Consider the following 10,819-nt stretch of genomic DNA (forward strand, 5'->3'; position numbering starts at 1 on the left):
AGAAAGCAATAGCAGTAAACTAAAACGATCAAGTGCTAAGCTGACGAAATGGGTCAAGTCAATCACATCATTCTCCTAATGATGTAACCCCGTTTATCAAATGACAACTCATGTCTATGGTTAGGAAACATAACCATCTTTGATCAACGAGCTAGTCAAGTAGAGGCATACTAGTGACACTCTGTTTGTCTATGTATTCACACATGTATCATGTTTCCGGTTAATACAATTCTAGCATGAATAATAAACATTAATCATGATATAAGGAAATAAATAATAACTTTATTATTGCCTCTAGGGCATATTTCCTTCACATGAAACCTCCTCCTCCTCTGCCTCCTCTTCCTCCTCATTCTCTTCCTCCGCCTCTTGCTTCGACACCTCCTCATTCGCCTTTGTCTCGTCCTCCCACACAAGGTGAGCGGCACGACGTTCCTCCGCGATGTGCATCTCCCGCGCGATCTTCGTCCGACGCTCAAGCATTAACATTTTGTAATAGGTAATCTTTTGTCGGACCATGGCGGACAACAAGACTGGAGAGGAAGGGGAAGGAGACGCGTGATCTGGTGGCAACACAAACTAGAGGGAAAGGGGGTTGGCTAGGGTTTGCCCTCGCCGTCCGGTTCAAATAGTCCCATCGAGCGGCGTGTCGGGACTCGGGATGACACCATGAATGCAATCACTGAACTGGTAACCTCTCCCAACAGACCGAAGGGTTTCCACGTGGATCCCACCCATCGATTCAACATGAAGGGCGCGTCCGCGCTTTGACATATCCATCCTACATATGGATTGGGTATTGAGGGTGTCGGATAACCCGAACGTATGGGCATGATTTGAGAGTCCCGGTTGGATAGTGTTTTTTCAATTCGAGCGATGTCCGGGCTGTCCGCCTTGACGCTTGGAGGGAATTTAGGGTCGGCGTCCATCCTTCGCCTCTGACGCATCCCGCCTCCCATCCTTCGCCTTTGACGCTGGTGTCATAGCTGGGCATACTCCCTTCTCCGGCCGGATTTCTTAATTTGCTTCTGCCATCAGCGGGTTGCTCTACCCCACTACATCACCCCCACCGCCGCTCCAGCAACTCGTGTAACATGGACTTGTATCTTTTCTACATTGTGACTACCATCACTCTATGGATGTATAACTAGGCACAGTTGTCGTGAGAAGAACTGTCCATGTTCGCGGTTCAGAGCTTTGCACGTTGAGTTTTGATGTCATGTGCTCGAGCCGTGTATCCAAACCTGCACATCCCTTAAAAAAGCTACACAGGAGCATACGCTCACGCGTACGCCTCATCTCGAGGTCCGCATGGCCGCATCAGGCACACACGGTTCTTAACTTGATGTTTCAACCGGCGGCGTTAAATTTTGGTGCCATGTTAGTGCTTTCGGCAACGCGATTACTGAAAATCAGCGTTTTCGGCAAACTTTTATGAAAATGATAGATTTCCGCACCAAGCAACCCAATTGTGGTGTTTTTTTTGGCAATTTAACTCCACCTCGGTCCCCAAGGAGAGATGATCACGAAGAAACTGCCAAACAAAGATCTTGATCTGTACCGAAATTGCAAAACCTGCTCGCTGGTACTTACGAATTCCATCTTTAGGGGCGTAATCCTTCCCTAACCTTAGTCCCCCATGTTGACACGGGTATGTCGTACAGAAAAACTATCCGCAACGAGAAGACAAAAATGCAGCACATGCAAATCGAAACCTGCACACATCCCTCGCAAAAACTACGCAGGAGCATACGCACAGGCAGGGGCCTCATCTTCCAGGCCCGCATCAGGCACACTCGGTTGCTTCACTCTCCAGGCTCGGGAGTCCGCACACCGCGTCTAGCTTCTCCTGCATTGTTCTCGACGCGAGCGCAGCGGTTCCGTTGCGCTTGAGGAAGCCGGCGTACCAGCGAGCCGAGAGCCTGGCTTGCCGCGGCCGCCTCCCATCGGCGAAGTCGACGCGGTACAGCCCGTACCTCGACTGGTACCCCGACAGGAGCTCGAACAGGTCCATGAATGCCCACGCGAAGTAGCCCCTCACGTCGGCTCCGTCCCTGCACAACAAACAAACAGAGAATCACACATCGAATGGTGGAATAATATCTTCTTTTGTCCCAAAGAACCGTACGCAGGCTAGAAATCTGTAACTTCCGATGAATCCCATTGCTTTTGAAAATGAATGATCGATCGGGTAGAGCTTCTGGCATACGCACCTCATCGAGTTTAGTGTGCTCTCCATGTAGCTGCGTAGGTAACCGATCCTGTCGGCGTCATCTAGGCCGTCATCGGCAGACCCCATACCTGAAACAGACCACATGACTACGTACATGAGTAACGATGCACCTTTCTTCTTCAGCTGAGACTTTTGCTTCTGGTTGGGAGTACGCTTGCCATTCTCCTGGACATAGACCGGAATCGCGTAGGTTTCTTTCAGGTACTCCAGTACAAGTTGCAGCCCTTTGGGGTCACTTGGGACATTTGTTGGGGCACTCTGCACTCCGATAAACAAAGATTATCTTTGATGGTTACTGTCAAGCTAATGATCTTAGGTTTTTAAGTGGGTTTTCTCTTTTCTAATCTCTTGATCAAGTTCAGAACATATAACCCAATAGATGTATGGTGAATGACCAAAATAACTTCATTTTTAGCAACTTCTTTGCACATAACATCGATGACATGATTTTTCTTACCGGACTAAGTGGTGGGTCTGTCCTAGAACCTGCATCATACAAAGGAATCACTAGTTAGAACTTTTCTGTTACACTAGTGTAGAATGCAGTGAACAAATAGCATACTTTGTGTAATGTAGTGCACTAAAATAACATCTTTAAAGGGATGACTGAATACTGCACTCACTCAGAGAAATACACAATTTACATGACTGATGAATCTGGAAAGGTTGCTAGCCGGTTTGTCTTAGCAATTTATCATTAGTAGGACGCCGCTCACAGCATCTTGGCTAGCCTATTTTTTGCATGACCTTTTCTACGGTACATTTTACTATCAGAGGAGGAGAGTAATATAAGTCTCAACCAACCATTCATTTTTCAGGGCAATATGGTCTAGATAAAAGAATATCATCAAGCCTATGGTTGCGCACAGTCTCTGAAACGTGCAACTACTTAATTAACCGTTAGATGAAGAATCAATGTCCTAGAAAAAAGAGGCACCAAAAAACGAATCAAATTGCACATCCACACAGCACACGACTATGAGCAGTTAAGCAACAATCCTAGTATCAGCATCCAAAAAAGATACTTACCCCTTGAATCAACCGACATGTCCGTGTTATAGTCCCGAACGCCTGTTTCTAGAGGGCGGTCATTCAGTAGAGAGAATAGTAGTGATTTATTCCAATAAAATCTAGAGAACCCTTGATAACTTCAGACTGAACTTTCGAGAAGGATGGAAGGCGAGAGCCAACATTCTTCTTCATTACTTCTGGGTAGTCCCCAAACACCAATGGGTCCACTATCCTGCCAATACGGCACTTAAGATCTCAACAATGCACAGATCATGTATATTAAAGCTTCCATTGACAGAATGGATGCACAATATCATACCAGCCAAATATGAAATCTTTACATCTCTGGGTTGCATCTAAATCCACTGTGGAATTTGTCAGCGGGTAACTCCAGTAGGAGTACATACTTATGCCAACAACTCCTTTTTGCATGTTCTACATCAAAAAAGGTTACTTAGGCCCTGTTCGGAGACCCGCCACTCCACTACTCCGCTCCCGGAGCTGGAGTCAAAAGGCACGGAGCTGGGAAAGAGATGCTCCAGCTCCTCGTATTTTTAGGAGTTGGAGTGACTCCGAACAGGGCCTTAGTTCTTGAGCAAAGTTAAAATGGTTTAGAATATCGAAGTTCATGAAGAAAATAAGCATCACCAAAACAGTAAGTACAAGATCATCCACTCACTTGATATTTTTCTCTGTACAGACTGGCAACCGATGCATGCGCCGTAAGGGTATTATGAGCTGCTATATATGGTTCCACACTAGAGTCCCCAGTGGTGCACTTTGTTGCTCCAAATGGATCCGAGCAACGGCCAGGAGGGAATATACCAACATCATAAGAGGCCATTATACCAATGTTTGGCTCATTCACTGTCGTCCAAGATGCAACTCTATCTCCAAACTCCCGGAAGCAAACATCTGCATATGCTGTGAAATCTTCGCTGCATTTTGTAGATTTGAGGCTATGAATACAACAAACGATTGTGTTGTAAACATGCCAATGACATATAAAATTGCCACTCCAGTTGAGCTATGTATTACCTCCATCCCGAATTAGTTGTCTTAGATTTGTCTAGACATGTATCTAGACAAATCTAAGACAACTAATTTGGGACGGAGGGAGTATTTGGTGGTGAAATCATATATATGCACTTACATAATTCTGGGGCTTAACCATCCACCATACTCGTCTTCAAGAATCTGAGGGAGATCTAGATGGTGAAGTGTGATGTGGACTTGAATTCCTGGGGATAAATATCACAAAGGAGGGTATAAACTTCTACTCCCTCCGTCCGGAAATACTTGTCGGAGAAATGGATAAGTATTTTACATGCACTTCTTAAGAAGGAACATTATTTACACCAATTCATATGAAATATGCACCTAACAATCTATTACTATAAAATTATTTAAATGCTCAAAGATATAATGAAAATACTTGCCATGATTCACTAGCTCATCAATGAGGTTATTGTAGTACTCCAGCCCTCTGGGATTGACAGCTCCGCGTCCATCTGCACACCAGAAAGTTAAACAATGAGATCAGTTACAAAACTAAAGCAGTTTGTTCTGTTGAAGGTCATGAGAATTTATGTACTTGGAATGAGCCTTGACCAGGAGATGGAGAACCTATAGGCCTCTAGGCCTGTCTCAAACATGAGCTTGATATCCTCCTACAAATTCAGATAAGCCAAATTTCTTGTAGAACTACTAAAGCAGAGAAATGCTCAAGATTTTACAAGGCCCCATACTATGTACCATATATTTGTGGTACCCATCCGCGGCAACATCTCCCGTGCTTTTGTCTGGCATTTTGCCTGCAAGAACAGATCAAACTGTGAAAGTTGAGCTAAACTACAACAAACACTTCTTGGTCAACCGTGTCAAGTGCTGGCCATGGCTATTGCCAATGCCAACTTGCCATGTTCAGTTACTCTATAAATTTAGTTATGCTTCAGCAACGGAAATGGTGTGTTAATTGTTCTACCAAGAGGGGACTCATCTCAAATATCCACTCAACGCATCAGGCAAAACTGACAATGCCTTTTCTTACGCATATGGGATATCCAGAGTCTTGACAGTCATATGGGAAAGCTAGAGTGGGGGGGGGGGGCAGTCTAACCCCTTCTGTTGATGTTTTTGGATGTACTGTAGGTACGTTCCCAATAAAATATCTAGGAATTCCACTACATTATGATAAGCTGAGAAGGGAAGATATTCAACCCCTTATTGATAAAATTTTGAAGAGGATGGCTGGTTGGAGAGGAAAACTACTTTCCTACTCAGCCAGACTAACTCTGATCAAGGACAAGTTTGACCTTATTGATGTTAAGCATGGAAAATATATCATCCAGTTAGACCTATTGGATAAAAACATGAAATGCTGCCGGTCCCTGATGGTAGTATATGGAGCGGCTCAGGATGAGAATAAGCCTGAGTTTATTGCTGAATTATCTCATATGTGTCATACCACTCGTATCCCGTACTTAGTGGGTGGGGATTTCAATATACTTCGTCACAGCGGTGAGAAGAATAAAAGGACGCTCATGTCTCATTTCTCGGATGTGTTTAATTCTGTCATCCATTTGCTTGGGCTTAGGGAGATCTATATGAATGGAGGGGTATACACATGGTCGAACAAGCAGGAGAATCCCACTCTGGAGAAGCTGGATAGAGTTTTGATGTCACCAGATTGGGAAGACTTATATCCCCTTGTCTCGGTTAGCAAACTAGTTAAGGACCTATCTGATCACAACCCCCTGTTATTGGATGGGGGGCGGGCTGCAGCTAGAGCACCAGGGAGTACGTGCTTTAGATTTGATAACAACTGGCTTAATAATCCAGCCTTTCTACCTTTGGTTGCTGATATTTGGTCGAAACCTGTGTATACCGATGATCCCATAAATACCCTGAATATTAAACTGAAAAGAGTTAAGAAGTTTTTTAAAGGGTGGGGTTCTAATATATTTGGGAACAACAAAATTAAGAGAAAAATTATCAGACTTGAATTGCAAGAATTGGAAAAGCTTGAGGAAATTGTTGGGCTGTGTGGGGAGGCTTATACCAGAAAGCTGGATATATTGAATGAACTAAATAATATGTATGTGGAGGAAGAGCTTTTTTGGCACCAATTCTCTAATGAGAGATGGTTGTTGAAAGGAGACAATAATACTGGTTTTTTCCATAAAGTGGCCAATGGGAGACGTAGAAAACATTCGATGGTCTCACTTAAGTGTGGAGCTACTGTTATAGAAGGGACAAAAAATCTCTTAGCTCATGCTACTGAATACTATAAAGATCTCTTTGGACCAGCCCCTGGTAATCTATGTCATATAGATGAAAACCTTTGGTCACAAGAGGAAAAAATTACTCCGGAAGACAATGATGACTTGACTCGACCTTTTTCTATTGATGAAATTAAAAAGGCCCTTTTTGATATGAAATCTAACCATGCCCCTGGACCGGATAATATACCCGTTGAATTCTATCAACATTGTTGGGATGTAGTAGCCCCGGACTTATTGGCCTTATTTGAATGGTTTTATGAAGGAAGATTGGATGTGCAAAGGCTGAATTATGGCATTATTATTCTTTTGCCGAAATCTGCTGACCTAGTAAGATCCAGCAATATAGGCCAATATGTTTGCTTCGTTGTCCATACAAGCTTATTACCAAGGTTATGGACATTAGGGCCAGTAAATATGCTTATAAGCTATTCAGCATTCAGCAAAACACGTTCATTAAAGGGAGGCATATAGTAGATGGCATATTATCTTTACATGAAGTTTTGCATCATGCTCATATTAATAAACAGGTTGGGGTTGTTCTTAAGCTTGACTTCGAGAAAGCTTATGACAAAGTTAATTGGGAGTTTCTGCTGGAATGTCATGAAAAACGTGGGTTTAACCAAAAATGGTGTAGTTGGGTAGCTCAAATTCTTAAGAACGGGACGGTTAGTGTTAAAATCAATGATGAGTTGGGTCCTTATATTCAAAGTGCGGAAGGGGTCAGGCAGGGAGACCCACATTCTCCTTTCCTCTTTAATATTGCAGCAGAGTGCTTAACTAAGATGATGACCTCTGCCCAAAAATATGGTCTCATCAAAGGGTTGGCCTCTGATCTGATTGAGAATGGTGTGGGTATCTTACAATATGCGGATGATACAGTTATCTGTTTCGAGCATGACTTTGACAAGGCTGTCAATGTTAAACTCCTATTATACTTATTTGAGCTAATGTCGGGGCTGAAAATTAACTTTGACAAGAGTGAGATTGTTGTTATAGGTGGGGATAATGAGACTGATGCAACATATGCTGATATGTTTGGGTGTCAGGTGGGGAAATTACCTATGAGATACCTGGGTACTCCTGTCACTTATTCCACTGTGAGAAATATAGAGTTGGACTTTTTGGAAGCTAAGATGATTAAAAAACTTGATGCTTGGATTGCATATTCAGCATCATCTGGGGCTAGATTGACTCTGTTAAATTCTAGTCTGGATGGAATCCCATCATATCTTATGTCGATGTTTTTGTTCAACAAAACTTTTATTGACAAAATGGACAAACACCGTAGAAGATTTTTTTTGGAGGAGAAAAAATAAAAAACGTGCTTACCATATGGTGAAATGGGCTAGGGTTTGCCGATCCAAAAATATTGGGGGATTGGGACTCAAGGATCTCCATAAACAAAATATTAGCCTCTTAACAAAATGGTGGTGGAAACTTGAGACTTGTGATGGGCTGTGGCAACGTATTATTCGTGCCAAATACTTTAAAAATAGGACTGTAGCTAACATTCGTAGCCGCTTTTCTGATTCTCCTTGCTGGAAGGCAATAATGAAAGTAAAAGAGACGTATATGGCTGGAAGGGTCGCCCAGATCAATAGTGGTAATCTGGCTAGGGTGTGGCACGACCCATGGCTGAATGAAGAACCTTTGCGAGATAAGATGCCTGTCTTATTTAGTATATGTCAAGATCAGGATGAGACTATTGCTGAGTTTGTGGCAAAAGACTATAAACTGGGGTTCAGACGGAGACTGTTTGGAGAGGTTAAGGACCAGTGGGACTGGGTGGTCTCTGAGGCTAGAAAATATACCCTAAACACCTCCCCTGATGTAGTTTCATGGAGCCTTAATAAGAAGAAGAGGTTCTCCACCAAATCAGTTTATGAGTGGCTGGAGAGGGATTTGGCTGGTCCGAATAACAAATGGATTTGGAAATCTAGTATTCCTTTAAAAATTAAAATTTTCTTGTGGCAGTTGTTTCAAAATGCTGTGCTTACACGGGATAACTTGCGTAAAAGGGGCTGGCCTGGAAATCCTGCTTGTTCCTTCTGCAATAACATGGAAGATGCTAATCATTTGTTTTTTACATGTTCACTTGCTCGAACAGTATGGGGGGGTCTTGGGTGTAACAATTGGGGCTTCCTGTTGCCCTCGATCACTCTGGCAAAGTTGGGCATGGCTTTATAAATTCTTTTCAGGTGAAAAGAAATTCTATATGATGATTATTGCTGCGATTTGCTGGGGGATTTGGTGCCTCCGAAACAAAGTTACTTTTGATAAGTACAATGCTCGTACTCCGCTGGAGGCTGTTTTCAGTGCTTGTTCTTTTATGTTGTACTGGACAGGACTGCTGAAAGAAGGAGACAGGACGAGGCTCCAGGCTGGAGTGAAAAGACTGGCGTTTGCGGCAGCGGCTCTGGCAGACAGGTCGTACACTCAGGGGAGGATGCTGCTGAGGGATGGAGATGAAGTTCAGATTGGCTAGCTTGGTCATCTCGCCAGTTTCGTCGATTCCACTGGGGTTTGATGCCCGTTTTGATGTTTGTCAGAAGTTGATTCGCAGTTGCCTTATGCTCCCTGGGTGGCTGCGAAGTTTCTTTCATATACTTTGCTGTCTAGGTTGTAGTTGCTTGTTATGTGTCGTCAGGTTTTCTCCCCATGGTGGTTGATCCGTTCTAGGGTCTTCCTGTTGTGGGTTTCCTGGCGGTGCTCCAGCTCGCTCTACCCCTTTTAGTCCTATTTGGGTTCTGGTGGTCGTTTTATTTTGGATGTGGTGCCTAGAGACATGTTGAAACCGAACCTATGTATTTCCGTTGATTGCAAAATTAATGGAAAGGGGTGTGAGCCCGGTTGGAAAAAAAAACTCTGATCAAGGCCTGTTTGGCTAGTATTCCTGTTTATCTACTGTCCTTCTTTAAATTTCCCAAATGGGCTCTAGATTTAATTAATAACCAGCTTGCTCATTGCTTATGGAGTGATTTTGAAGGAAATAGAAAACTCCATTTGGCCAATTGGCACTTGGTCTGCATGAAAAAAGAGCATGGTGGACTTGGGGTCCCCAATATTAAGGACCTCAATCTATGTCTGTTAGGTAGCTGGGTCAAAAGGTATGCCCAAGATGAGGGCAAGATCTGGAAAAAGATCATAGATAATAAATATGTTAGAGACTCACCTAACATCTTTGCATGTAGACCACAGGCTTCCTCAAAATTTTGCCAGGGGGTTATGTGGGCTGCTAAGGCTCTCAAATTTGGCTATAGATGGGTGGTGGGAAATGGGAGGAAAACCAGATTCTAGGAGGATATCTGGTTTGGCACCTCCCCCCTCTCTGTCCAGTTCTGGCCACTCTATGCTATCTGTCATCAACAATGTGTGACAGTTTCAGAAGTTTGGGATGGGGAGATGATCAAACTTACATTTAGGAGGGTTTTTACCTCTTCTATGATGGAAGAGTGGTACCATCTTGAGCAAATTATTAAAGAAACTACCCTCACTGGGGAGGATGATGCTATGATCTGGCAGTATGAATCCAAAGGGGTTTACTCTTCCAGATCACTTTATGCCATCATTAACTTCAGAGGGGTGAAACTTGTCTTCATTCCTTCAGTTTGGTCTATTGTAGTGCCACCCAGAGTTCAGGTCTTTCTCTAGCTGCTAGCTCATAACAAGCTGATGACTAAAGATAATTTGCTTAAAAGAGGGATTGACAAAACCCGAGGATGCCTATTCTGCTCTGAACAAGAAACAATAGATCACCTGTTTTTTGGTTGTGTAGTGGCAAAAAGCATATGGGGGGAGGTCTCCTCTTTTTTCTCTATTGATTTAGGGTCTAGTTATCTTTCTATTGCCAAATTTTGGCCTGCAAACAAAAAACACGAAGTTCTAAATGCCTTTTGCGCCTGTGTACTATGGTGCCTTTGGAAAATTAGAAACAAACATGTTTTTGATAATGCTATTTGGTCTGATATTAAACAGGTCTGGCGGCTGATCTGGAGAACACTCAAGAGATGGATAATTCTGTACTCACAAGATTCGCAGGAGAAAATGCAGAGAATCCTATGGTGGATATCCTGCATCCTCAAAGCTCCCCTGCAACTGGATATGGGATGAAAATGGGATTGGGAGACACTGGAGGTGTCTTGCCAACACATTTCCTCCCCAAACTGGCCTTGGGAATTCGCAAGTGCGGTTTCAAGAGCGCAGACAACTCAAAAGCAAAAAAGTCTCCAGAGAAGGCGTCAACTCAGACAAACTCAAGCCCTGCCTCGCCACTGGACTGGCCGGGCTCTCC

General features: G+C 43.5%; 1 pseudogene; it reads right to left on the minus strand.

Annotated features, from left to right (window-relative positions):
- Nucleotides 1-1,786: 1,786 nt before the first annotated feature.
- LOC119272610 overlaps nt 1,787-10,819 on the minus strand; it is a 9,760-nt pseudogene continuing 727 nt past the window's right edge.

Source organism: Triticum dicoccoides, chromosome 3A (assembly GCF_002162155.2).
Source record: "Triticum dicoccoides isolate Atlit2015 ecotype Zavitan chromosome 3A, WEW_v2.0, whole genome shotgun sequence".
In the NCBI taxonomy this organism is placed as follows: Eukaryota; Viridiplantae; Streptophyta; class Magnoliopsida; order Poales; family Poaceae; genus Triticum; species Triticum dicoccoides.